The sequence below is a fragment of the Acinonyx jubatus genome, chromosome E1 (genome assembly GCF_027475565.1).
Source record: "Acinonyx jubatus isolate Ajub_Pintada_27869175 chromosome E1, VMU_Ajub_asm_v1.0, whole genome shotgun sequence".
In the NCBI taxonomy this organism is placed as follows: Eukaryota; Metazoa; Chordata; class Mammalia; order Carnivora; family Felidae; genus Acinonyx; species Acinonyx jubatus.
In genome coordinates, this window is record NC_069397.1 from 27358289 (window position 1) to 27386222 (window position 27934).

Consider the following 27934-nt stretch of genomic DNA (forward strand, 5'->3'; position numbering starts at 1 on the left):
GCAGACAGCGAGGTCCTGGGAGTCCTCGGGCCAAACAGGGAGAGGTGGTTCCCCTGCTGGGAGGGTATTTGGTAGAAACTGTGCAGCCTCCCCACAGGCAAAGGTCACAATGGACCCCAGAGAACGACCACATTCGCTGATGCAGGAACAAGGACGTTAAGGGGGAAAGCCTGGTGTCAGACATGTTGTAATTTTCCAGAATTCCTGAAACGCTGCTGCTATACGATTGCATGAACTTTTTGGGGGGTGGGCTGGCACCCAGCCATAGTCTCTGGGCATTAGCAGCAGCATGGTCTCCAGAATGTTCCTGGGGGCGGGCCAGAATCTGGCCATTGTTCAGTGAGACCCTCTGCCAGAAGGTGTGAGCAGGTCAAAGCTGCAGTCCTCAGAAGTGAGGGGATGGGAAACACAGTCACATTGGGGACAAAACTCCGGAGGGAGGTGCCGCCTGGAAACCTGACAGCTTGGTCACAGGCAGTGTAAAAGCAGGGAGTGAAAAGAAGACAGAGACAAAGGAGGGGTGCGCAACTGCTATTCAGGGAGAGCACAGAGTTCCGATACTAGAGACTGGGTAGCTGGGTGATGCCACTTTCACCCCTCCTGAGCATGCGCATACATACCTACAAGCACGACAACAATCCACTCCAGTAAGCTAAGTAGCACCATGTAGTGGAGAACGGAGCTGTTACACTAAGCTCTGCCCAACTGGGCCAGCCTTGCTCTTCAGGAACAACACAAGTCTCTCTGCCTACTTAGTTTACGGACTATAAACTGCCTCATAGTTCGACTTCTAGGGAAAACCAATGTAATTTCAATCCTACCTCAGTCTGTTTGCTGGCCCACCTGTTCAATTTTTTTTTCTTTTCTTATTCTTGAATACAGAAAGAGAAAAAATTTATTTTTATTTTCCATTTTTATTTAAAATGTTTTTAATATTTTCTATTAAATTTTTTAACTTTTGTAAATTTTTCAAATTCTGGTTTTTTTACTTCCATCATTTCATTTTATTCTATTTCATTATATTCATTTTTTCAAATTTTCAAACATCTTCCTTTTTTTCTTTTCTTATCTTTCCCTTTTTTCTTTAATCATCAAGCTCCTTTAAACAACCAGACCTGAACAAACCTAGAAGCTAGCATCCTTTGATTTTTTTGTGTGTTGTTTTTAATTTTTTAATTTTAATTTTTTTACCTTATTAATTCCTTTTCTTCCTTCAAAATGATGACACAAAGGAATTCACTCCAAAAGATAGAACAGGAAGAAATGACAGCCAGGGACTTAACACAGATACAAGCAAGATGTCTGAACAAGAATTTAGAATCATTATAATAAGAATACTAGCTGGGGTTGAAAACAGGTTAGAATCCCTTTCTGCAGAGATAAAAGCTAGTCAGGATGAAATAAAAAATTCTATAACTGAGCTGCAATCTCGAATGGATACTACAGCGGCAAGGATATAAGAGGCAGAGCAGCAAATCAGCAATATAGAGGACAAACTTATGGCAAACAATGAAGCAGAAAAGCAAGGCAAAAAGAGCACGCTTTAAGAGTTAGAGAAATCGGTGACTCATTCAAAAGGAACAACAACAGAATCATAGGGGTCCCAGAAGATGAAGAGAGAGAAAAAGGGGTAGAAGGGTTATGTGAGCAAATCATACCAGAAAACTTTCCTAACCTGGGGAAAGACACAGACATCAAAATCCAGGAAACACAGAAGACTCCCATCAGATTCAACAAAAACCGACCATCAACAAGGCATATCATAGTCACATTCACAGAATACTCAGGCAAGGAAAGAATCATGAAAGCAGCAAGGGACAAAAAGTCCTTAACCTACAAGATCAGATTTACAGCAGACCTATCCACAGAAACTTAGCAAGCCAGAAAGGAGTGGCAGGATATATTCAATGTGCTGAATGGGAAAAATATGCAGCCAAGAATTCTTTATCCAGCAAGGCTGTCATTCAAAATAGAAGGAGCGATTAAAAGTTTCCCAGACAAACAAAAATTAAAGGAGTTCCTGACCACTAAACCAACCCTGCAAGAAATTTTAAGGGGGATTCTCTGAGGGGAGAAAAGATGGGGGCGGGCAGAGACCAAAAGCAACAAAGACTAGAAAGGACCAGAGACCACCACCAGAAACTCAATTCTACAAGAAACATAATGGCAATAAATTCCTATCTTTCAGTACTCACTCTAAACATCAATGGACTAAATACTCTAATCAAAAGACATACGGTAACAGAATGGATAAGAAAACAAGATCCATCTATATGCTGTTTACAAGAGACCCACTTTAGACATAAAGACACCTGCAGATTGAAAGTAAGGGGATGGAGAACCATCTATCATGCTAATGGTCAACAAAAGAAAGCTGGAGTAGCCATACTTGCATCAGACTATCTAGACTTTAAAATAAAAATTATAAAGAGGTGAAGAAGGGCATTATATCATAATTAAGGGGCCTATCCACCAAGAAGATCTAACACTTGTAAACATTTATGCTACAAATGTGGAAGCACCCAAATATGTAAATCAATTAATCACAAACATAAAGAAACATAACAGTAAGGGACTTCAACACCCTACTTACAGCAATGGACAGATCATCTAAACAGAAAATCAACAAGGAAACAATGGCTTTGAATGATACACTGGGCCAGATGGACTTAACAGATATATTCAGAACATTTCATCCGAAAGCAGTGGAATACACATTCTTCTCAAGTGCACATGGAACATTCTCCAGAATAGATCACATACTAGGACACAAATCAGCCCTCAACAAGTACAAAAAGATAGAGATCATACCATGCATATTTTCAGACCACAACACTGTGAAACTCAAAATCAACCACAAGAAAAAATTTGCAAAGATAACAAATACTTGGAGACTAAAGACCATCCTACTAAAGAATGAATGGGCTATCCAACAAGTAAAAGAAGAAGTTAAAAAGCACATGGAAGCCAGTGTTCTCGGGGCACCTGGGTGGCTCAGTCAGTTGAGCGTCCAACTTCAGCTCAGGTCATGATCTCGCAGCTTGTGAGTTTGAGCCCCGTGTCGGGCTCTGTGCTGACAGCTCAGAGCCTGGAGCCTGTTTCAGATTCTGTGTCTCCCTCTCTCTCTGTCCCAACCCACTCACATTCTGTCTCTTGTCTCTCTCAAAAATAAATAAACATTAAAAAAATTTTTTTAAAAAGTACATGGAAGCCAAAGAAAATGATAATACCACAGCCCAAAAACTCTGGGACGCAGGAATGGTGGTCATAAGAGGGAGGTATATAGCAATCCAGGCCTTCCTAAAGAAGGAAGAAAGTTCACAGATACACACCTAATCTTACACCTTAAAGAGCTGGAAAAAGAACAGCAAATAAAACTCAAAATCAGCAGAAGACAGAAAATAATAAAGATGAGAGCAGAAATCAATGCTTCAAAACCAAAACCAAAAAAAAAAAAAACAAAAAAACCAAAAAAACCCCAAAAACAGTAGAACAGATCAATGAAAACAGAAGCTGTTTTTTTGAAAGAATTAACAAAATTGATAAACCCCTAGCCACTTTGATGAAAAAGAAAAAAGAAAGGACCCAAATAAATAAAATCAAGAATGAAAGAGGACAGATCATAACCAACACAGCAGAAATACAAACAATAAGAGAATATTACGAGAAATTATATGCCAATAAAATAGGTAATATGGAAGCAATGGACAAATTCCTAGAGACATATAAACTACCAAAACTGAAACAGGAAGATCTAGAAAATTTCAACAGATCCATAACCAGTAAAGAAATCCAATTAGTAACCAAAATCTCCCAAAAAAACAAGAGTCCAAGGGGGTGCCTGGGTGGCTCAGTCAGTTGAGCATCCGACTTTGGCTCAGGTCTGATCTCACAGTTCGTGAGTTCGAGCCCTGCATCGGGCTCTGTGCTGATAGCTTGGAGCCTGGAGCCCGCTTCAGATTCTGCATCTTCCTCTCTCTCTCTCTCTGTCTCTGACCCTCTCTAGCTCACACTCTCTTTCTCTCTCTCAAAAATAAATAAACAACAAATATTAAAAAAAAAAAAAAGAGTCCAGGGCCAGATGGCTTTATAGGGGAATGTTACCAAACATTTAAGGAAGAGTTAACACCTATTCCCTTGAAGCTGTTCCAAAAAAAGACATGGAAAGAAAACTTCCAACTCTTTTTATGAAGCTAGCATTACCTTGATTCCAAAACCAGACAAAGACCCTGCTAAAAAGGAGAACTATATACCAATTTCCCTGATGAACATGGATGCAAAAATTCTCAACAAGATACTAGACAACCGGAATCAACAATACATTTAAAAAATTATTCACCACAACCAAGTGGGATTTATACCTGGGAGGCAGGGCTGGTTCAATATCCACAAAACAATCAATGTGATACATCACATCAATGAAAGAAAGGACAAGAACCACATGATCCTCTCAACAGATACAGAGAAAGCACTTGACAAAACACAGCATCCTTTCTTCATAAAATCCCTCAAGAAAGTAGGGATAGAAGGATCATACCTCAATATCATAAAATCCATATATGAAAGACCCACTGCTAATATCATCCTCAATGGGGAAAAACTGCGAGCTTTCCCCCTAAGGTCAGGGACAAGACAGGGATGTCCACCCTTGCCACTGTTATTCAACACACTATTAGAAGCCTTAGCCTCTGCCATCAGACAACACAAAGAAATAAAAGGCATCCAAATTGGCCAGGAAGCGGTCAAACTTTCACTCTTTGCAAATGACATGAATCTCTATATGGAAAACCCAAAAGATTCCACCAAAACACTGCCAGAACTGATCCATGAATTCAGCAAAGTTGCAGGATATAAAATCAATGCACAGAATCAGTTGCATTCCTATACACCAATAATGAAGCAACAGAAAGAGAAATCAAGGAATCAATCCCATTTACAATGCACCAAAAACCATAAAATACCTACGAATAAATCTAAGCAAAGAAGTGAAACATCTATACACTGAAAACTATAGAAAGCTTATGAAAGAAATGTAAGAAGACACAAAAAATGGAAAAATATTCCATGCTCCGGGATAGGAAGAACAATATTGTTAAAATGTCAATATTATCCAAAGCAATCTACCTACTCAATGTAATACTGATCAAAATACCAGCGTTCTTCACAGAACTAGAACCAACAATCCTAAAATGTGTATGGAACCAGAAAAGACTCCGAATAGCCAAAGCAATCTTGAAAAAGAAAACCAAAGCAGGAGGCATCACAATCCTGGACTTCAAGCTATATTACAAAGCTATAACCATTAAGACAGTATGGTACTGGCACAAGAACCGACACTCAGATCAATGGAACAGAATAGAGAACCCAGAAATGGACCCACAAACGTATGGCCAACTAGTCTTTGACAAAGCAGGAAAGAATATCCAATGGAATAAAGACAGTCTCTTCAACAAGTCGTGCTGGGAAAACTGGACAGCTATAGGCAAAAGAATAAACTGGACCACTTTCTTACACCATACATGAAAATAAACTCAAAATGGATTAACAACCTAAATGTGAGACCCGAAACCATAAAATTCCTAGAAGAAAACATAGGCAGTAACTTCTCTGACACTGCCCTGAAAACATTTTCCTAGATATGCCTCCTCAGACAAGGGAAGCAAAAGCAAAAATAAAATATTTGGTCTGTACCAAAATACAAAGCCTTTGCACAGTGAAGGAAGCCATCAGCAAAATGAAAAGGCAACCTATTGAATGAGAGAAGATATTTGTAAATTATTCATCCAATAAAGTATTAATATCCAAAATATAAAAAGAACAACTCAACACTAAAATAATAATAGTAATAATATGTAATAACCCAATTAACAAATGGGCAGAGGACCTGAAAAGAAAGTTTTCCAAAGAAGACCTAATTTCTAAAGCAATCATAAGATATTTAAAAAATAACATTCATCTGGGGGCACTTGGGTGGCTCAGTGAGTTGAGGATCTGACTCTTCATTTAGGCTCAGGTCATGATCCCAGAATTGTGGGTGCAAGCCTGTCAGGCTCCACACTGATCACGGGGCCTGCTTAAGATTCTCTCTTTCCCTCTGCCTATCTCCACTGCTCGCTCTCTCACGTGCGCACGCTCTCTCAAATAAATAAATAAATAAATAAATAAATAAATAAATAACATTCATCTGATGATTTCTGGTTTTAAAAAAATGCAGATTAGGCATATGCATTTACCTCTCCCCTTATAAAATAACAGCAAAATAAGCTACAGGGTTTAAATACACAAGGAAAAAGAAAACAGAAGAGAAGGCAACAATGGATAAAATATTTCAATATGTTTTTAGAAAAGGGAGAGCAATTGGAAGAGTGGTACCTGATTTATCAGGGTGAGAGAAGCTATAACCTTGGGGAATTCTTGATGAAAACAGTCAATTCACCTTGCAAAGAACCTGGGAAACTCTCATACTTTGGAAGTACCAAGTAGGTGGAGAGGAAGAACAAAGTGAAAAACAGGATGACAGTCCATTGTGGGGAATAAGCTTAGGAATCTCTCGGGTTTACACCAATGAGTTAACAAGGCATAAAGATATACAAAGTCACAGAATGCTACCCAAGTTTGGGTAAACCAGATTGCCATCCCAAGAACAGGGGGGTGCAAAGGCACCAAGAATAGGGAGGTACAAAGGCACCCCAAAATACAGAGGGGGTGCAGAGCCCCCCAAATAGAGAGGGAGGGGCAAAGGCCCAAAATAGGAACGGGTGCAAAGGTGCCCAGTACATACGTATATGAAATAAACAAGATTAGATATTCAGGGTGGAAGCACCCCCAATTTAGTACTATAGCAGAAAAGCTGCTTTCACAGGAAGATAGGGCCAAGTTAGGTAAATTGGTGAACTGCTGGACTACGGACTGCTACACTGCAGGCAAAGCAGCCCAGAGTGGAGAGGTTAACAAAAGAAAAGGTGCCTTGTTAACCCTGAGGTTATTCCCCCTATTTGTCTCATCCCTTAGACTAGCTAAGTTAAACAGACACGGTGCCTCCTGTCTGCCATTAACAACCATCTGCCTGGCACCAGGATTTTGTTTTATATTGATCCTAACCTCAAACACTGTATATCTTCAAAACCCCCATCTTCCCTCACGTCCCCAAGTTAATGTTCCCAGTTTCTTTGTCTCTTTGTACGCCCATCACGTTTGTAAGTCTTCTGATCTGAATAAATACAGGGCAAGGACCCTTATTCAGGGGTCTTGTCTTTTTCCAGACATTAGCCATCTCTCACTTTAATCCTGCATCCACTCTTTTGATGGCCAAAAGAGAACTTTAGAGTCTATGACAGTCCATGTGGGTGAAATGTTGATTCCCCTTCACCATCCTACATACAGAATGGCGGCAGTTAAGTGCACACACTCCAGCCCTGGTGGGAGAATGGAAATTTATCCTCTAGAGATATTGAAAAGGAACATCTAGACTTGGAGACACCAGGCAGCATAGAGAGTAGAGATGATATGGACTGAAAAGAAAAACATTTATTGAAATACTAAATCTTAGGATTAATTCCTCTAACCATTCTTCTACTCTATCCCACCCCTAATCCCAACTCCACCCCAGAACACTTGCATTTAATGCCCCAGGGAAAAAATGGAAAGGTCTTTTCTGGAGGAAATGAACAATCCCAGAGAAAAATCCTCCTCATAGTGACATATGGTCATGTCTCTATCCTAACATCCGAAAGTGAGGCTTACCTAAAATAAGTCTTCTTATTTCTAAAGAGTTTTTAATCGATCAGTTTAAAATATATACAAACCATCAAGGGTCATCAACTTGTGAGGAAATCATGAAAGATTAAAAGCAGGTATCATAAAAGCTATTTGGTATTTAAAATGATTGATGAAATAAGGCATTAAATAGAGATTACAAAAATCTTCAAGAAAGTAGAATTAAACAAGAAATGGAAAATCAAAGAAAAGGTAAGATAGTTCAAGCATCAGTGTAGTGACATTAACTTTTGACTAATAGGAGAATATCCAATGGAATAAAGACAGTCTCTTCAGCAAGTGGTGCTGGGAAAACTGGACAGCGACATACAGAAGAATGAACCTGGACCACTTTCTTACACCATACACAAAAAGAAACTCAAAATGGAAGAAAGACCTCAATGTAAGACAGGAAGCCATCAAAATCCTCCTGGAGAAAGCAGGCAAAAACCTCTTTGATCTTGCCCGCAGCAACTTCTTACTCAACACGTCTCAGGAGGCAAGGGAAACGAAAGCAAAAATGAACTACTGGGACCTCATCAGAATAAAAAGCTTCTGCACAGCAAAGGAAACAATCAGCAAAACTAAAAGGCAAACGACAGAAAGGGAGAAGATATTTGCAAATGACATATCCAATAAAGGGTTAGTATCCAAAATCTAGAAAGAACTTATCAAACTCAACACCCAAAAAACAAATAACCCAGTGAAGAAATGGGGAAAAGACATGAATAAACACTTCTTCAAGGAAGACATCCAGATGGCCAACCGACACATGAAAAAATGCTCCACATCACTCATCATCAGGGAAATACAAATCAAAACCACCATGAGATACCACCTCACACCTGTCAGAATGGCCAACATTAACCACTCAGGCAACAACAAATGTTGGAGAGGATTCGGAGAAAGAGGATCTCTTTTGCACTGCTGGTGGGAATGCAAACTGGTGCAGCCACTCTGGAAAGAAGTATGGAGGTCCCTCAAAAAACTAAAAATAGAACTACCCTATGACTCAGCAATTGCACTACTGGGCATTTATCTACAGGATACAGGTGTGCTGTTTCAAAGGGACACATGCACCCCCATGTTTATAGCAGCACTATCAACAATAGCCAAAGTATGGAAAGAGCCCAAATGTCCATCGATGGATGAATGGATAAAGAAGATATGGTGTGTATATATATATATATATATATATATATATATATATATATATACACACACACACACACACACACACACACACACACACACACATACAATGGAGTACTACTCGGCAATTGAAAAGAATAAAATCTTGCCATTTGCAACAACATGGATGGAACTGGAGGTTATTATGCTAAGTGAAATTAGTCAGAGAAAGACAAAAATTATATGACTTCACTCATATGAGGACTTTAAGAGACAAAACAGATGAACATAAGGGAAGGGAAACAAAAGTAATATAAAAACAGGGAGGGGGACAAAACAGAAGAGACTCATAAATATGGAGAACAAACTGAGGATTACAGGAGGGTTTATGGGAGGGGGAATGGGCTAAATGGGTAAGGGCACTAAGGAATCCACTCCTGAAATCATTGTTGCACTATATGCTAACCAATTTGGATGTAAATTTTAAAAAATAAAAAACAAGCTAAACAACAACAACAAAAAATTTTGACTAACAGAAATTCCAGGAAAAGAGGACAGAAAAAAGAGAGGGGGAAAAAATAAGAGCAAATACTTATTAAGGGCATACTTTATGTGATAGACATTGTTCTAAGTGCTTCAGATAATTTAAAATATTTTTAAGTTTAGTTATTTATTTTGAGAGAGAGAGAGAGAGAGCAGGGGAGGGGCAGAGAGAGAGACAGACAGAGAGAACCCCAAGCAGGCTCCATGCCATTATTGCGCAGAGCCTGATGTGGGGCTCAATTCCATGAACCAGGAGATCATGACCTAAGCTGAAATCAAGAGTTGGTTGCTTAACCGAATGAGTCATCCAGGCACCCAGTGCTTTAAATAATTTTAATTAACTAATTAATTCTCTGGTTACTCTATGAGGTAGGTATTATTATATCCCCATCTTAAAGATGAAGAAAATTAGGAATGTAGAGGTTAATTGAATAGCTAGTAGGTGGCAGAGCCAGAGTTCAAACCCAAGCAGTCTGGTGCCATAACTCACACTCTGAACAACTATATACTGCTGTCTCTCTATCAAAGAAATAATATGAGGCAGTGCATCCTGGGTCAGTGTAGCCATGGCAGCTTTTGTCCTTTCTGCCATGTCTGTGACTGCCTGTAGCCTTCGTGCAACCACCCTGGGTCCCCACACTGGCGGCAGCCCAGCCACTCAATATCACCCTGTGCCCCCCAGGGGCCTGTATGAGGCCTGGGGCTTCGCGTTTGGCCTCGGTGGTCATGCAGGTTCCAGTTACACAGTTATACCACCAGTACCGTGATGAACCCCGTTGGTCATTAGAGGGAATCAAGGACTGTGTTCTTTACATCTTAAAACTCTATGACAAGATTGATCCTGAAAAGCTCCCAATAAATTCCCACTTTATGAGAGAGTTGGGCCTAGACAGTTTGGACCAAGTGGAGATTATCATGGTCATGGAGGACAAATTTGGGTTTGAAATTCCTGATACAGATGTTGAGAAGTTAGTATGTCCACAAGAAACGAGATCACATTGCAGATGAGGAGGATGTACAGTAAAACCTTGGATTTTGAGTAACTTGTTCTGCGAGTGTTCTGCAAGACAAAGAAAAAATTTCTAATAAATGTCTTGCAATACGAGTAGTATGTGATGCCAAATGTCACATGATCACCCCTGAGCCAATTGTTCTTCTCTCTCTCTCTCTCTCTCTCTCTCTCTCTCTCTGCAGAATTGGGGGTGATCCCATGTTCTGATGCTTGGTCTGAGGCTGCAGTGTTTGGCAGAAATCAGTGATTTTTCAGAAGTTGCAAAGTGCCCACAACTGACACTAGTGTATTTTTTGTCACTTCAAAGCACCTATGGACAGTCCTTTGCTTTTCCATACCAGAGTAGGTTTAGAAATCCTTTGCTTCATTCTAGGTCAGGCTGCCTGCAGGTAATGATCCTTTCCTCTGCTGCCTTATTGCCAGTTACATTAAATACAGCATATGACAGGGGTTTATTAATACTGTACTGTAGTAAACATCCATGTGAGCATATATAATGGCCCCTATGTAGAAAAAGATTCTACTGAGCCAACAGATAGCAGTGATTCCATTAGTGATAGTGAAAGTCATCCTACACAATAACCCTCCTCTCTCCTGTCTCCCTCACACCAGCCACGAAGGTTTTCAAAGCTAAGTGCAGGTTAATTTATTTTTCTTTATATTTTTTATTTTTTATTATACTACATACAGTATTTTAATCATTTTTATAGGAATATTTTTGAGTTGGCAACAAATCATCTGAGTTTCCATGATTTCTTATGGGGAAATTTGCTTTGATATATAAGTGCTTTGGATTAAAAACATGTAAAGAACGAATTATGCTAGCAAACTAAAATTATTTTCGGTTATGAATAAAATATCAGATGTCTTTTTTCTCTTAGAGAAGACTCAAAAGATGCTAGCAAGTGTCTGGAACTGAGAATGTGTTTTGGCATTATTGTTGCCTTTGACAGAGAAATTCTGTTTTGACTTGTATTTTATTTTATTTTACTTCTTAAATTTTACTTAAATTCAAATTAGTTAACATACAGTGTAGTCGTGGCTTCAGGAATAGAACCCAGTTATTCATCCCTTACATCTGAACTCAGTGCTCTTTCAGAAAAGTATCTTCCTAAATCCCCATCACTCATTTAAGCCATACCCCCACCCCCACCCCTCCAGCAACCCTTAGTTTGTTCTCTGTATTTAAGAGTCTCTTATGGTTTACCTCCCTCTCTGTTTTTATCTTATTTTTCCTTCCCTTCCCCTATGTTCATCTGTTGAGTTTCTCAAGGAAAGCTTCCAAACTCATTCTATGAAGCCAGCATTACCTTGATTCCAAAACCAGAAAAAGACCCCACTAAAAAGGAGAATTACAAGCCAATTTCCCTGATGAACATGGATGCAAAAATTCTCAACAAGATACCAGCAAATCAAATTCAACAGTACATTAAAAATAATTCTTCACCATAATCAAGCGGGATTCATTCCTGGGTTTCAGGGTTGGTTCAATATTCTCAAATCAATTAACATGATACATCACATTAATAAAAGAAAGGATAAGAACCATATGATCCTTTCAATAGATGGAGAAAAAGCATTTGACAAAATACAGCATCCTTTCTTGATAAAAACCCTCAAGAAAATAGGGATAGAAGGAACATATCTTAACATCATAAAAGTCATATATGAAAGGCCCATAGCTAATATCATCCTCAATGGGGAAAAACTGAGGGCTTTCCTCCTACAATCAGAACACAACAAGGATGTCCACCCTCACCACTGTTGTTCAACATAGTGTTGGAAGTCCTAGCCTCAGCAATCAGACAACAAAAAGGAAGAAGTCAAACTTTCACTCTACATGTATCATGTCATCTGATACTCTACAGGGAAAACCTGAAAGACACCAAAAAACTGCTAGAGCTGATACATGAATTCAGCAAAGTCGCAGGATATAAAATCAATGGACATAAATTAGTTGCATTTCTATACACCAATAATGAAGCAACAGAAAGTGGTATCAAGGAATCGATCCCAATTACAATTATACCAAAACCCATAAAATACTTAGGAATAAACCTAACCAAACAGGTAAAAGATCTGTACATTGAAAACTATAGAAAGCCTATGAAAGAAATTGAAGAAGACACAAAAAAATGGAAAAACATTCCATGCTAATGGATTTGAAGAACAAATATGGTTAAAATGTCAATACTACCCAAGCAATCTACACATTCAATGCAATCCCAATCAAAATAACAGCATCCTAAACAATCCTAAAATTTGTACGGAACCACAAAAAAACCTGAATAGCCAAAGAAATGTTGAAAAAGATAACCAAAGCTGGAGGCATCACAATCCTGGACTTTAACTTGTATTACAAAGCTGTAACCATCAAGACACTATGGTATTGGCAGAAAAACAGACACATAGATCAACAAAATAGAATAGAGAACCCAGAAATGGGCCTACACAAATATGGCCAATTGATCTTCAACAAAGCAGAAAAGAGTACCCAATGGGCAAAATAGACTTGTATTTAAATTGTCTGTTTTACCCTTTGAAAATAAATCTATAAAACCAGAAAAGAGAAAGAGAGAGAGAGAGAGAGAGAGAAAGAAAGAGAAAGAAAGAAAAAAAGAAAGAGAGAGAGAGAGAGAGAGAGAGAGAGAGAAAGAAAGAAAGAAAGAAAGAAAGAAAGAAAGAAAGAAAGAAAGAAAGAAAGAAAGAATGAATAAGTGAGACTTCCAGGTTTAGAGGGCAAATTGAACACATTCAACTTGCTCCCTCCAGAAACCCTGCCAGGCAATGGTAAAGGGAATATTTTAAAATAATAACTGAAAGAGAGGAAGAAAAAAGGCAACACAAAGTAGATGATGGAGTGGCAACTGAAGTAGCAGGACACAGAAAGCCAAGTCTTAAACCAACAGTGAGGAAAGCTGAGAACAAACCCAATATATACAAAAGAATCCTCTAAATAAACAAAAACTCGCCATACTAAGTACCTGTAGAACTGGGGGTAAGTGGCAAATGGAATGGATAAAATAAGAAAAACTGAGTGAAAGCTGTTTAAGAAGCTGGTGCATCCCTAGATGCCCCATTCCACACCTAGATGACTACCTTCCCTAACTTCTCAATTTTGGCAGAAGTCTGCAGCTTTTTCCCTCAAGAGGATAAAACAGGCATCTCTTGATGAAGAGACACCAGAAACTGTTGAGGGCATAAGTACTATAGTAAAAAACAAGGGGATTAAGTGATTTTACACATAGGTTAATGCTGAATTCACAGATTGGCAGTTCTCCTCCCTGATTCTATTGAACCAGACAGATGAAATGGAGTTAGGGTCAGAAGTTCCCCCAAATAAATAAAATAAAATAATAAAATAAAATAAAATATAAAATAAAATAAAATATAAAATAAAATAAAATAAAATAAATAAAATAAAATAAAATAAATACAATACAGAAGAAAAAGAAGACGAAGACAATGACAAGAGTAGAAATAGTAGCAGTAGTAGTAGTTTCCCTAACAAATGGCTCAACCAGATTATCCTACAATAAAAGTCAAATTTGACTTAAGGGGTGCCTGCGTGGCTCAGTCAGTTAAGCGTCTGACTTCGGCTCAGGTCACGATCTCACAGTTTGTGAGTTCGAGCTCCACATCGGGCCCTGTGCTGACAGTGTGTATCCACTTAAGATCCTGTCTCCCTTTCTCTCTGGCCCTCCTCCACTCATGCTCTGGCTCTCTCAAAAATAAAAATAAACAGGGGCACCTGGGTGGCTCAGTCGGTTGAGCGTCCGACTTCGGCTCAGGTCATGATCTCACATTCCATGAGTTCGAGCCCCGCATCGGGCTCTGTGCTGACAGCTCAGAGCCTGGAGCCTGCTTCGGATTCTGTGTCTCCCTCTCTCTCTGACCCTCCCCCGTTCATGCTCTGTCTCTGTCTCAAAAATAAATAAACATTAAAAAAAATAATAATAAAAATAAAAAATAAAAATAAACATTAAAAAAATCTTTAAAAAAATCCTCAAGGGGTGCCTGGGTGGCTCAGTGGGTTAAGCATCCAACTTCAGCTCGGGTCATGATCTGCCAGTTCGTGAGTTTGAGACCTGTGTCGGGCTCTGTGCTGACAGCTCGGAGCCTGAAGTCTTCTTCGGATTCTGTGTCTCCCTCTTTCTCTGCCCCTAACCCACTCACACTCTGTCTCTGTCTCTCTCAAAAATAAATAAACATTAAAAAACAATTTAAAATAAAAAAATAAATCCTCAATATCTAAAACAGTATGTAAATATACAAAAATAGATTTGGAATGAAACATACCAAAATGGTGATTTCTTGATAGGGGAGTAAGTTGGGGGGGAGAGGGAAGCTTTTGCTTTTTATTGTATATATTTCCATTTTAAAACATTTTACAATGGGGGTGCTGGGTGGCTCAGTCAGTTAAGCGACTGACTTCAACTCAGGTCATGATCTCACAGTTAGTGGATTTAAGCCAGGAGTCGGGCTCTGTGTTGACAGCGAAGAGCCTGGAGCCTGCTTCAAGTTCTGTGTCTCCCTCTCTCTGCCCTTCCCCTGCTCATGCTCGCTCTCTCTCTCTCTCAAAAATAAAATAAAACATTAAAAATTTTTTTAGAAAAGCTTTTACAATGAACATATTTTCATCTATTACATTCGTGCAATTTTTTTAAACATTTTATTCATCTAGGAGCAGCTGGCATGGTTCAGTTGGTTGAGCACCCGGTCAACTCTTGATTTTGACTCAGGTCATAATCCCAGGGTCATGGGATCCAGCCCCATGTCCTGTTCTGCACTGCGTCCTGAGCATGGAGCCTACTTAAGATGTTTCTCTCTCTCTCAAAATAAAAATTTTTGTAAATGCTTTAAAGATTTTATTTTTCTACACCCAACACAGGGTTCGAATTCACAACCCCAAAATCAAGAGTCACATGCTCCACCGACTGAGACAGTGAGGTGCCTCCATTTGTGTAATTTTTAAAAAATGTTTATTTATTTTGAGAGAGAGAAACTGAGTAGGGAAGGGTTGAGAGAGAGAGACAGAGACAGAGACAGAGAGAGAGAGAATCCCAAGCAGGCTCTGCACTGACAGCATGGGGTTCCATGCTGATGAGCTCGAAGCCACAAACCATGAGATCATGACCTGACCTGAAATCAAGAGTCAGTCGCCCAACATACTGAGCCACCTAGGTGCCCCTGTGTTAATTTTTTAAAGAGAGAAAAGAAAGGGAAGAAGTGAAAGGAAAATAAAAAAGGACTGGTATAATAGTAGGTGGGGAATATTTTCTTTAATTAATTAGAATCTCAAAAACAAGACTAAATAATAATGATTTTACTTGCTGTGTAATATTCTACTTGATGAGGACATTAAAGTCACCACCAAAGCACTTAAGACAATAAAATCTACAGAAAGTGAAATATGTATCTTATATATATTACATATATATTTCTTAATAACCAAAAACAGTAGACTATTACCAACTTAAAAAAAAAAAACTCTTGCACAACAGAATCAGAAGAGAAATTTTCTCTTAACAATTATGCTTTTAAGAAGTCTGCAATTCTAGCCAAAAGATTACATATTCAGGAGATATCACCAGATTCTTTCCTAAAAAATTATTACAGACTTTCACTGCTCTATTCTGGCAAAGTACTTATGTTTACACTTCTTTTGTGTAAAACCCTGCAGGAATCTTCATATTCCTGATCCTGTTGATTAAGAAAACACTAACCTCCCATTTAAGTCCAAGACTACTGAAAATGTTTAAACCCAAATCTTTTTAAAAGTTAATTTATTTCAGTGCCTAACTTTGTTTTCTTAAATGATAACCTAATTTTAGATTTTAAACATATGGTCAAAAATTAAAGGTAACAGTAAAACATTACAAGTAGTATTTTGTTTCAAAGATATTAAAAATAATAAGTGCATTAAAATATTTTCTGGTGTGCCTAGGTGGCTCAGTCAGTTGAGTGTCTGATTCCTGGTTTTGGCTCAGGTCATGATCTCAGAGTCATGGGATTGAGCCTCGAGTTGAGCTCCATACTGAGTGTGGAGCCTGCTTAAGATTCTCTCTCTGTCTCTCTCTTCCTCTCTCTCTCTCTCCCTCTGCCCCTTTCTTCTGCTCATGCTCTGCTATAAAATAAAAACAAAATAATCATAAAATAAATTCTTTCAAAGTGTGTTTCTAATTCTGTAAGTCCTTGGATGCACCTTTTGCAACATAATCAGAATATTCAGTTAAGATCTCCCACTAACAATTTGTACAAAGAGTAAAACTAAGTAGTTGAAAAGCATTTTAGTTCCTAGCTGCCAAATTCCAGAGTCTAGATTATTGCAGGAACACCCTGCTGTCATCTCTATCTAGCAAGAGTTCTGAAGGAAAAAAGAGAAAAATATGTTGAAAGATGGGGAAAATAAAATCATTATAGTTTGGCACCTTTTTTGGATAACTCATCAGTTTCATGTCACCATTTCTTCATTTAGCAGCGATTGAATTACTAAAATTCGACTGAATTACTAAAAAGAAGAAATAAATATCATCTGTAACTTTGTTCCCCAACTTTGAGCAGCAAAAGTCAGTTTTCATAAATATTTTCAAAACTATACTTGAGGGGCACCTGGGTGGCTCAGCCGGTTAAGCCGCCGACTTCGGCTCAGGTCATGATCTCGCAGTCCGTGAGTTCGAGCCCCGCGTCGGGCTCTGTGCTGACCCTCAGAGCCTGGAGCCTGTTTCAGATTCTGTGTCTCCCTCTCTCTCTGACCCTCCCCCGTTCATGCTCTGTCTCTCTCTGTCTCAAAAATAAACGTTAAAAAATAAAACAAAAACAAAAACAAAAAAAACTATACTTGATGACTCTCTAAACGGATCTTAAACTCCTAAAATATTCTTAGTTTCTAAATGATTACTTGATCTGTGTTTTCCATTTGTATTCCCCCCCTAGGTAGCAGATTAAGATCTTTTACTGAATTTATTAAATTGACGACTTGCTTGGCATATTTCTCATAACAAATACAAATAAGTAAGTAATCTAAAGTCACTCTTTCCTTATTTGGAAGTTTGGCCACAAGAAATGATTCCCCCTTTCAAACTTTTATTTCTTATTTTACTTTTGATAATAGCTTCACTGATATATATATAATTCACATATCAAACTCTTTTACTATTTATAGTTCTACTTACTATAATCTTTCAATGACCATCTAACCATTAATAACAAAATCTCTCTCAATTTTTCTGTTTGTAAACTGTTACCCCTAAGAAAACTAGGAGTTAAAGAAAAATGTTTATTTATTTTTATCGGGGGGCAGAGAGAGAGGGAGAGAGAGAATCTTAAGCATCTTAATTAAGTTAAGAATCTTAATCTTAAAAATCCTAAAATATGGATGCCTGGGTGGCTCAGTCATTTAAGTGTCTGATTTCAGTGTAGGTCATGGGTCATGATTCACGGTCAAGATCTCACAGTTCATGAGTTTGAGCCCCACATCGGGCTCTATGTTGACAGCTCAGAGCCTGGAACCTGCTCTGGATTCTGTGTCTCCCTCTCTCTGCCCCTCCCCTACACTCACTGCATCTCTCTCTCCCTCAAAAATAAACATTAAAAAAAATCCTAAAATAAATTTAAAAAGAAACTTTTAAAATACAATTTGTTGAAAAATTGAGGTTTCCTATAATATAGACCAAAGAACTCCCAGCAATCTGTAAAATCATTGTGAAGATGTATTTATCTCTTTGGTAGGGAAGTGATAAGTTTAGAAATATAACATGTGAACCAGCTATTTATTCCTTGAAAAACGGGAATTAGAAAATTTAAAAAGCAGTATCTTGATTTTCCATTTTTCTTTTCCTTTAGAAAAATCTCACCCTTTTCATTAACAATGGAGAATATGCTTCACATTCCCTAATGATGTCCCAAAGCTACTTGTGTTGGTTATGCAAATAGTTTTACTATATGGTCAAATTTTAAAAAGCAAAACATAACTATTTAAAATATCTTAAGTTCAAATACTATAGATTTTACAATAATGTGTAGTAATTTAATTCAACATGCACATATTTCATTTAGGAGATATATTTTAACCAACCACTGTTAAAATCTAATAATTTAGGTTAAAATCTAAAATTTTACAAACTGTCTTCAGCTTTCTCAATCATTATAATGTCCTAATTATCTTCAATCTTTTGATTTAGTATCAGTTTCTTATTCTATAAGTAAAAAATTTAAATTTTAATTCCTTACATTTCAGGAAGAAGACTAGAAATAACAACCTACCCATTAATGAAAAAATATTTTAAGTTTGCCAGTATTTCACAATTTTCTGTGAAAAGATCAAGAAATATATCACTATATCATTATAGCAGATTTCAAAATACTAGTCTCAGATTACAGAATTCCCTACCTACTGACATTTTGGTTATCTACAGAAAAGCCAAAACCTGCAAGCAACATGGCAATTAAATACAGGAAAATGTTTCTGAACGAAAGAAAGGAAGGAAGAAAAAAGTTTCCTAATTTTCTGATAAAATAAAGACCATAGTCTTTTGTTTATAAATACAAGGAAAATGTTCTGAAACTCAATTAAAAAGTTAAGGATAATAAAAATAACATTCCTTCAAAAATTAATCAAGATTGTAGAAATTTTACCTTATACAAATTGTCTCTACATACAAATATGAAATTTTATTCTTGGAGATGAAACTTTTTTTTTATATATATAAGTAGGATCCATGCCCAACATGGGGCTTGGACTCACAACTTTAAGATTGAGAGTCTCATGCTCTACCAACTGAGCCAACCAGATATCCCCTATTCTTGGAGATGAAATTTTATAGAACATGCTATAAACTACAATACACTTGCTAGTAAATGAATAGCATTTTGAGTGCTTCCCAAAGGCAAAAACAAAACTTCTGAAGCAAAATAAAAACTCATGTTCATAATATATTTTTTCCAACTTTTAAAAGCTGCTTAGTTTTTGCCATCAACCTTATTTCCATTTTGTTTAAGAGTTTGTGGAAGAACAGCTTAAGACCACTCAGTTGTTGTTCTTGCCCATCTAGTGGCCTGAGCAGTGGAAGCTGCAGATCAGTCTTCAGTGGCAGGCTGAACACTCCAGTCTTTAGTAGAGAACTGTTCTATGGGCAGAGAGGGCACCTCTACACCTTCATACCAGTCAACTGCTTCCAAGTCCAGTAGCAGTCCATTCACCTTTAAGTTCCTCCTTGGTCACAGCCTCTTCAGCAGCAGGGTGCTCTTTGTTTTCAGTCTCTTTAGGATCTCTGGAGAAGCAGAGATTAGGCATGACTTCCCACGGGTGTTCATGGGAGACAGTGCCACACATGCACACAATTTCCCAGGCCAGTATCTACCATATCACACCCAATGAGTGAGCTCCCTTTTTGCAAGGGATGTCAGTATCTACACAGCACAGAAGAAAGTCTGTGTTACACCAAGCAATGGTAGGCATATTAACAAAAGACACTGTGGCAGACGCTGGTGGTCAGCCTTGGGATCAATAACCTCTGGAAGTCTTGGCTCCCAGAAGGCTATCTGGATCTGATTAATGGAGGTTCTAGGAGTGAAGTGGCCAGCAACAGCAATGGCTCCAATGGCAGCAGCAAACTTCACCACAGCTTGCTGGCCAGTATTCCAGAATGACAGGACACTGACATCAGCCGAGTTTTCAACTGTACCAAAGGCATGAGGTGCCAGTGGAAGCCATCACTTTTCCTTTTGTAGATGCATTGCTCCACTTGGAAGTCGAAGTTCCTACTGCAAGGAATTTGAGGACATTCTCCTTCACTTGCAGAACATCAAGGACTCCAAACATTGTGAAATTTTCCCTTTAGGTTATGAATGGAACCCAGAACATTACATGGGTAGTGCAGAAAGGGCATAATACATTTAAATCACAAGCCATAGCACTCATTATGCAGTTTAACAAGACATAACCTCTCAACAAATGAAAAACATAAACTCTTTATTTTTTGTAGAGATGTAAAGTCATCGGTACTCCATGGAGTCACTCTATTCAGGTGAGGTCTTTGTACAACAGTTCTCATTAATGACAGTGCAAATGTGCTGGCATCCTAGGAATTTTTCATTAAGATTCAAACTAGCTGCATCCTATCTCATGGGTCTCTTCTTTGATGAGCTGCATTTTCCTCCTTGCTTGTACTATCTATGGTATTAGTAATAATTAGAACTAAATCAGATTTAATTACAGTAACTTTCAAATAAGGTACTAAATATAGTTCTTTGTTCAGTCAACTGTGTCCATAAAAATCACAGGCATGTTTAAAACAAGATACACAGAATTCTATTAAATTATGTTCTGGGAGAATTGATTATAATTTTAGCAAAATGAACTTTGTTCTGCCACATGGGTCTCAAAATGGCAATACCTGAAACACTGATTTACAAGTATAGTGTATACAGTACCTGTTCATTTTGAAACCAGAAAAAAGTATTGCTTCTATTAGTACCAAGCAAAGAAAGATCAAAGTAAATTTGATCAGGTTCAGCCAAGTGCAAGAAAGAAAAACCCTGACTCACGTTTTTACACAGTCCTCAATGCGTCAATTTAAAGCTTACTTTCTTCTTTTTTAAATTTTAATTCCAGTATAGTTAACATATAGTGTTCTATTAGTTTCAGGGTATACAATACAGTGATTCAACAATTCTATGTATCACCCAGTGCTTATCATGATGTGTGCACTCCCTAATCCCCATCACCTATTTCACCCATCCCCCCCCCACCTCCACTCTGGTAAACATCATTTTGTTCTCTATAGTTGTGTTTCTCAGTTTGACTCTCTATGTCCTTTGTTTGTTTGTTTTCTTAAATTCCACATATGAGTGAAATCATATGGTATTTGTCATTATATTCTCTAGCTCCATCTATGTCATTGCAAATGGAAGATTTCATTCTTTTTATAGCTAAATAATATTCCATTGTGTGTGTGTATATATACAATAAGATGTGGTGTGTATATATATATCTTATTTATCAATTTATCACACACCTTATTTATCAATTAATGTATCATTGCACACTTGGGCTGCTTCCATAGTTTGGCTATTATAAATAATGTTGCTATAGGGGCACCTGGGTGGTCAGTTGGTTATGCATCCCACTCTTAACATCAGCTCAGGTCATGATCTCAAGTTTCATGAATTCAAGCCTCGCATTGGGCTCTGCACTGACAGTGTGAAGCCTGCTTGGGATTCTCTATCTTTCTCCCCCTCTCTCTCTGTTCCTCCCCAACTTGTGCGCTCTCTTTTTCTCAAAATAAATAAATAAACCTTATAAATAAATAAACCTTATAAATAAATAAATAAATAAATAAATAAATAAATAAATAAATAATCTGCTATAAATTGCAGGGTATATGTAACCCTTTGAACTAGTGTTTTTGTATTTTTAGGTAAATATCCAGTAGTACAATTACTGGATCATATGGTAATTCTATTTTTAACTTTTTGGGAAACTTCCATACTGTTTTCCAGAGTGGCTGCACCAGTTTGCATTCTCATCAGCGGTGCAAGAGGGCTCCTTTTTCTCCACAACCTCATCAACACTTGGTGTTTCTTATGTTTTTGATTTTAGCCATTCTGACAGGTATGAGGTGATATCTCATTGTGGTTTTTATGTGTATTTCCCTGATGATGAATGATGTTGAGCAGCTTTTCATGTGTCTGTTGGCCATCTGCATGTCTTCTTTGGAGAAATGTCTGTTCATGCTTCTGCCCCCCCCCCCTTTTTTTTTTAGTTATCAGAATACACTGTTATTAGACTTGGGAGATAAAAATGTTACAAACATTTCTGAGTTGCAGATAAAATCTTAGTAAAATGAACAAAAATAATGATACATTCCATGCCTCATTCTTAATTCTATTGCTTCTTTCATTTGGGGTGGGAGAGTGGGGGGGTGAAGAGGAAGTATTGGCAAAAGCATACACTTCAGTAAAAGAATAAAAAATTCATATAATGAACGCCACCATTGTATCACTACAGTTTCCATGTAAAAATGTCCCTCCACCCCACAAAACATAAAAATGTGTTTTTTTTAAAGGTATTTTTCTCTTTTGGCACAAGAAAGCTACAAAGAATAAATGACATGTTTCATGTAATTGTTTAGTTAATTGTAATACTATGTAAAAATATGATAATAAACATTACTGCTCAAGAAAAAAAACCCAAACATTTAGTGTTACTTCTTGTTTCTCCTATCTGGGACCTCAGCACTCAGATCACACGACTCCTTTCTCAAGACCCACTCAAAGCTTCTCATCCAACTTTGAATAAAGCACAAACTGTTCAGATCTCCCTAGCCAGCTTCTCCAACATCAACCCTACTCTCCTCCATCCTTTGTTCCTGTCCTCATACTTACTAAATTCTAGAGCCTAATTTAGATGAGTCAAGCATGCTGAAAAATGTAACAAATGGATAAACAAAAAGTAAATATGCTGGAGGTAGTCAAAGTATGCACACTGATTATTTTCAATAGACAGGTTTCCTATTAGCTTTTGCCTGGATCCATTCAGGTTCTGTCTCGTGTTATAGCCTCCAGTTCATTCTGTCAAATGACTGAATATAATTGAGGACTTAGTGTGGGAAGCAGATTAACCCAGCCTTCTTTGCCATTACTCTCCAAGGTGAGTGCAAATGGCCTGTTTGGCTTTTAACTAATCTTTTTTTTTTTAATTTTATTTTTTATTTTTTAAAATTTACATCCAAAATTAGTTAGTATATAGTGAAACAATTATTTCAGGAGTAGATTCCATAATGCCCCTTACCCATTTAGTCCATCCCCCCTCCCACAACCCCTCCAGTAACCCTCAGTTTGTTCTCCATATTTATGAGTCTCTTCTGTTTTGTCCCCCTCCCTGTTTTTATATTACTTTTGTTTCCCTTCCCTTATGTTCATCTGTTTTGTCTCTTAAAGTCCTCATATGAGTGAAGTCATATGATTTTTGTCTTTCTCTGACTAATTTCACTTAGCATAATACCGGTACTCCAGTTCCATCCATGTTGTTGCAAATGGCAAGATTTCATTCTTTTCAATTGCCGAGTGATACTCCATTGTATATATATATACCACATCTTCTTTATCCATTCATCCATCAATGGACATTTGGGCTCTTTCCATACTTTGGCTATTGTTGATAGCGCTGCTATAAACATGGGGGTGCATGTGTCCCTTCAAAACAGCATACCTGTATCCCTTGGATAAATGCCTACTAGTGCAATTGCTGGGTCGTAGGGTAGTTCTATTTTTAATTTTTTGAGGAACCTCCATACTGTTTACAAGAGTGGCTGTATCAGCTTGCATTCCCATTCTGCCCACTTTTTAATCAGATTATTTGCTTTTTGGGTACTGAGTTTTGTAAGTTCTTCATAGATTTTGGATACTCTTTATCAGATATGTCATTTGCAAATATCTCCCCCCATTCTGTAGGTTCTCTTTTAGGCTTTTTTTTTTTATTGTTTCCTTCGCTGTGCAGAATTAAAGCCTACTTTCTTGCATAGGCTCTTTTCCTCAATTTTTTTTTCAAAGCTGCCTGCTGCTACTTAGACAAATTAATATGGATACAAAGAGTGTACATTATTTAACACAATAAGGCTAGTTACTGACCTACTTGGTGAAAAATGTTGTTTCTCAAGTTCATCACGCTATGTTAATTTACTAATCTAAAAGAAATCTACAGAGAAGTCTTTCAGACCTCCTATTTTTATGTTTATAATTAGATAAGTTAAAGGCAGTTCTATTGTTTTTAGAAATAATAATTTTATGAGTTAGAAGGACACACACCAAATTCAAAAGAAGTTGCCTCTTATGAACAGAAGGGAATGTGACAAAGATAGATAGAGGGAAGATAAAGGGTACTTTAGCCTTATCTATTCATGCTTTATTACTTTTATACAAAATATTTAAAATTTGAAATTTCTCAAAATAAAAATTTAATTTAAAAAATGTAGGAACTGGGGCACCTGGGTGGCTCAGTTGGTTAAGCATCTGACTTTGGCTCAGGTCATGATCTCACTGCTTGTGAGTTTGAGCCAGCATGGAGCTCTGTGCTGACAGCTCAGAGCCTGGAGCCTGCTTTGGATTCTGTGTCTTCCTTTCTCTCTGCCCATCCCCGGTTCATGCTCTCTCTCTCTCTCTCTCTCTCTCTCTCTCTCAAAAATAAATAAAACATTAAAAAAATTTTTTAATGTAGAAACTCAAAAGAATTCCTTATCATAGCCATCTAATCTCCTCTACATAGGCTATCTAAGAAATTGCAATGTACAGAGCTTCCAATAGTGAAAGGCCAGTTATTTTCTCTTCTACATCTTTAAAAGTCCCAATTATCCAATAAGTCACTAAGAAAATACCCAAAGGCTCTCTCAGGCAGTCCAAATCAGATGATTGTAACTGTATCTCTGAGGTCCAGAATCCACTTCTACCTAAACTAATGACATGTTCATATAAATGTCTTATGGAATGAACACTTTGGCACAATTCACCTTAAACTCTCAGACATAAATTATTAAGATTTCTGTAACTATTAGAATCTTGACAGAACTCTCAAAGCTACATTATCAGTCATAAAATTATAAAACATAAATCTATTTGTTCTTCAATAATGGGAGACAGTATACAAATGGACAATGACCATACAAAATAACAGAACTCTGTCCTACAATCTCTTCAGCAACCAGTCGGAAAAGCCGATCACAACCTCTGCAGCAATCAGCCTAGAAGAGTCAGGATTTTGTTAATGACTGCCAGCTCTTCCCTACCACCCCCCCTTTTTTTTGTCACCAGCCCACACACCAACCCCACCTGATTTCAACTTGGAGACCAACCAGAGAAATACAAATATGTTCCCCAAACCACTTACCTAAGATGCCTGGCTTCTACTTATCCCATCCTACTGAGCTTACCCAAGCTAAAAATCTCCAATCCGTCTCCTTTTTTTCACCATAAAACTGCCCGCTCCCCTTTCAATCTGCCAAATGCAATGAACGATAACAACTGACTTTCTTGTTATTGCAAACTCTGAATATATAGCCAGTTTGTTCTCATTTTGGATGATTTTTATTTATACAGCAAGTGTAAAAACTGAGCAAAAACAAAGAAAAAACTGTAACACTATGAGTACTTTATTCTAATCCAACCAAGATCACACCTCAGTTTGGCTCTTTCTACCTTAGTTATTGTTCTGTTTTTCAGTCAGTATACCAGTACCAATTTACTATTTTTGATAATTTTTTCCTTCACTTTGAAAACAAATCTTGTATTCTCCTTTAACATTTGGTATTTCTAACATAAGTTGGGAAAGTTTCTTTCTAGGGAACTATGAAAACAATAACCAAAGAAAAGACTGCTATATTCTAGAAAAACAGTAATACTGATGATATAAATTGTAACTAAATAGTGCAGTAAAATATCTGCTATCCATCTATGACTACATCCACAGAAAATATCAGAAGGTGATTGCTAAATTTTCTTGATATTGAAGAGAAAGTAGACCAACCTACAAAGAATTATGAAAATTTATCTGTAGTAAATTGGAATTGTTTTGCATAAAATGTGAGTTTAGTTCTATGATAGCATAACTAATGTGAAAGGAAAATTTAATGGTTTTATAAGAAAGGTTAAGAAGAGGAATAGGGAGTATTAAATTCTCCATCACATCACATCTTTTGGATTTGGTAATAATAAAGATTCTTAAAGAAGTTTTAAAAAATACCAATAAGTTCTCAATTCTTTGTGTGACATTATTTATATACCCAAGAAAGGAATGAAAAAAATTTCTAAATATTGTTGGAGGCACATGTAACATGTAGAAAGCAGCATCTATACTAAACACATTGGATGAGGTTTTACCATAAGTTATTTGTTATGATAGTGGAACTTCCAGAAATTATTAAAACAATTGAAGTTTATGGCCCACTAATCTTTGACAAAGAAAAGAACATCCAATAGAAAAAAGACAGTCTCTTCTTTAGCAAATGGTGTTGGGAAAACTGGACAGTGACATCCACTTTCTTACACCTACACAAAAATAAACTCAAAATGGATGAAACACCTAAACACAGGACAGGAAGCCATCAAAATTCTAGAGGAGAAAACAAGTAACAACTACTTTGACCTTGGCCGCAGCAACTTCTTACGTGACATGTCTCCAGAGGCAAGGGACACAAAAGCAAAAATGAACTATTGGTATCTCATCAAGATAAAAAGCTTCTGCACAGTGAAGGAAACAATCAGCAAAACTAAAAGGCAACCAATGGAATGGGAAAAGATACGTGCAAACGAAATATCACATAATGGTTAGTATCCAAAATCTAGAAAGAACTTATCAAACTCAACACCCAAAATACAAATAATCCAGTGAAGCAATGGGCAAGAGACATGAAATAGACACTTTTCCAAAGAAAACATCCAGATGGCTAACAGACACATGAATAGATGCTCACATTACTCATCATCAGGGAAATAAAAATCAAAACCACAATGAGATACCACCTCACACCACCTGTCAGAACAGCTAAAATGAACAACAACTCAGGCAACAACAGGTGTTGGCGAGGATGCGGAGAAAGAAGAACCCTTTCACTCCTGGTGGGAATGTAAACTGGTGCAGCCACTCTGGAAAACAATATGGAGAGTCCTCAAAAAAATAAAAATAGAACTGCCCTATGACCCAGCAATTGCACTACTAGGCATTTATCCAAAGGATACAAAAATGCTGATTCGAAAGGGCACGTGCACCCAATGTTTATAGCAGTACTATCAACTATAGCCAAAGTATGGAAAGAGCCCAAATGTCCATCAACTGACAAATGGATAAAGAAGATGTGGTATGTACATACAATGGAATATTACCTGGTGATCAAAAAGAATGAAATTGTGCCATTTGCAACAGTGTGGATGGAATTAGAATGTATTATGCTAAGCGAAATAAGTCAGTCAGAAAGACAAATATCAAATGATTTCACTCATACATGGAATTTAAGAAACAAAACAGATGAACAAAGGGGAAGAAAAGCAAAAATAAGATAAAAACAAAGAGAGAGACAAACTACAAGAGACTCTTAAATACAGAGAACAAACTGAGGGTTGCTGGTGGGGTGTTGGGTGGGGGGATGGGTTAAATGGGTGATGGGCATTAAGAAGGGCACTTGTTGGGATGAGCACTGGCTGTTATATGTAAGTGATGAATCACTAAATTCTATTCCTGAAATTATTATTATGCTATATGCTAACTAACTTGGATTTAAATAAAATTTAAAAAAATTAGGGGTGCCTGGGTGGCTCAGTTGGTTAAGAATCTGACTTCAGTTCAGGTCATGATCTCAAGGTTCATGGGTTCAAGCCCAGTGTCGGGCTCTGTACTGACGGCTCAGATCCTAGAGCCTGCTTCAGAGTCTGTGTCTCCCGCTCTCTCTGCCCATCCTCTGCTCGCACTCTGTCTCTCTCTCTCTCTCAAAATGAATAAACGTT

At 37.5% G+C, this 27934-nt stretch overlaps 1 protein-coding gene and 1 pseudogene across 1 annotated transcript in view; both read right to left on the reverse strand.

Moving 5' to 3' along the window:
• PPM1E (protein phosphatase, Mg2+/Mn2+ dependent 1E) overlaps positions 1-27934 on the reverse strand; it is a 217937-nt gene that overhangs the window by 78701 nt on the left and 111302 nt on the right. The window lies entirely within an intron of this gene.
• LOC128313477 (40S ribosomal protein SA-like) lies at positions 13851-27904 on the reverse strand (annotated as a pseudogene).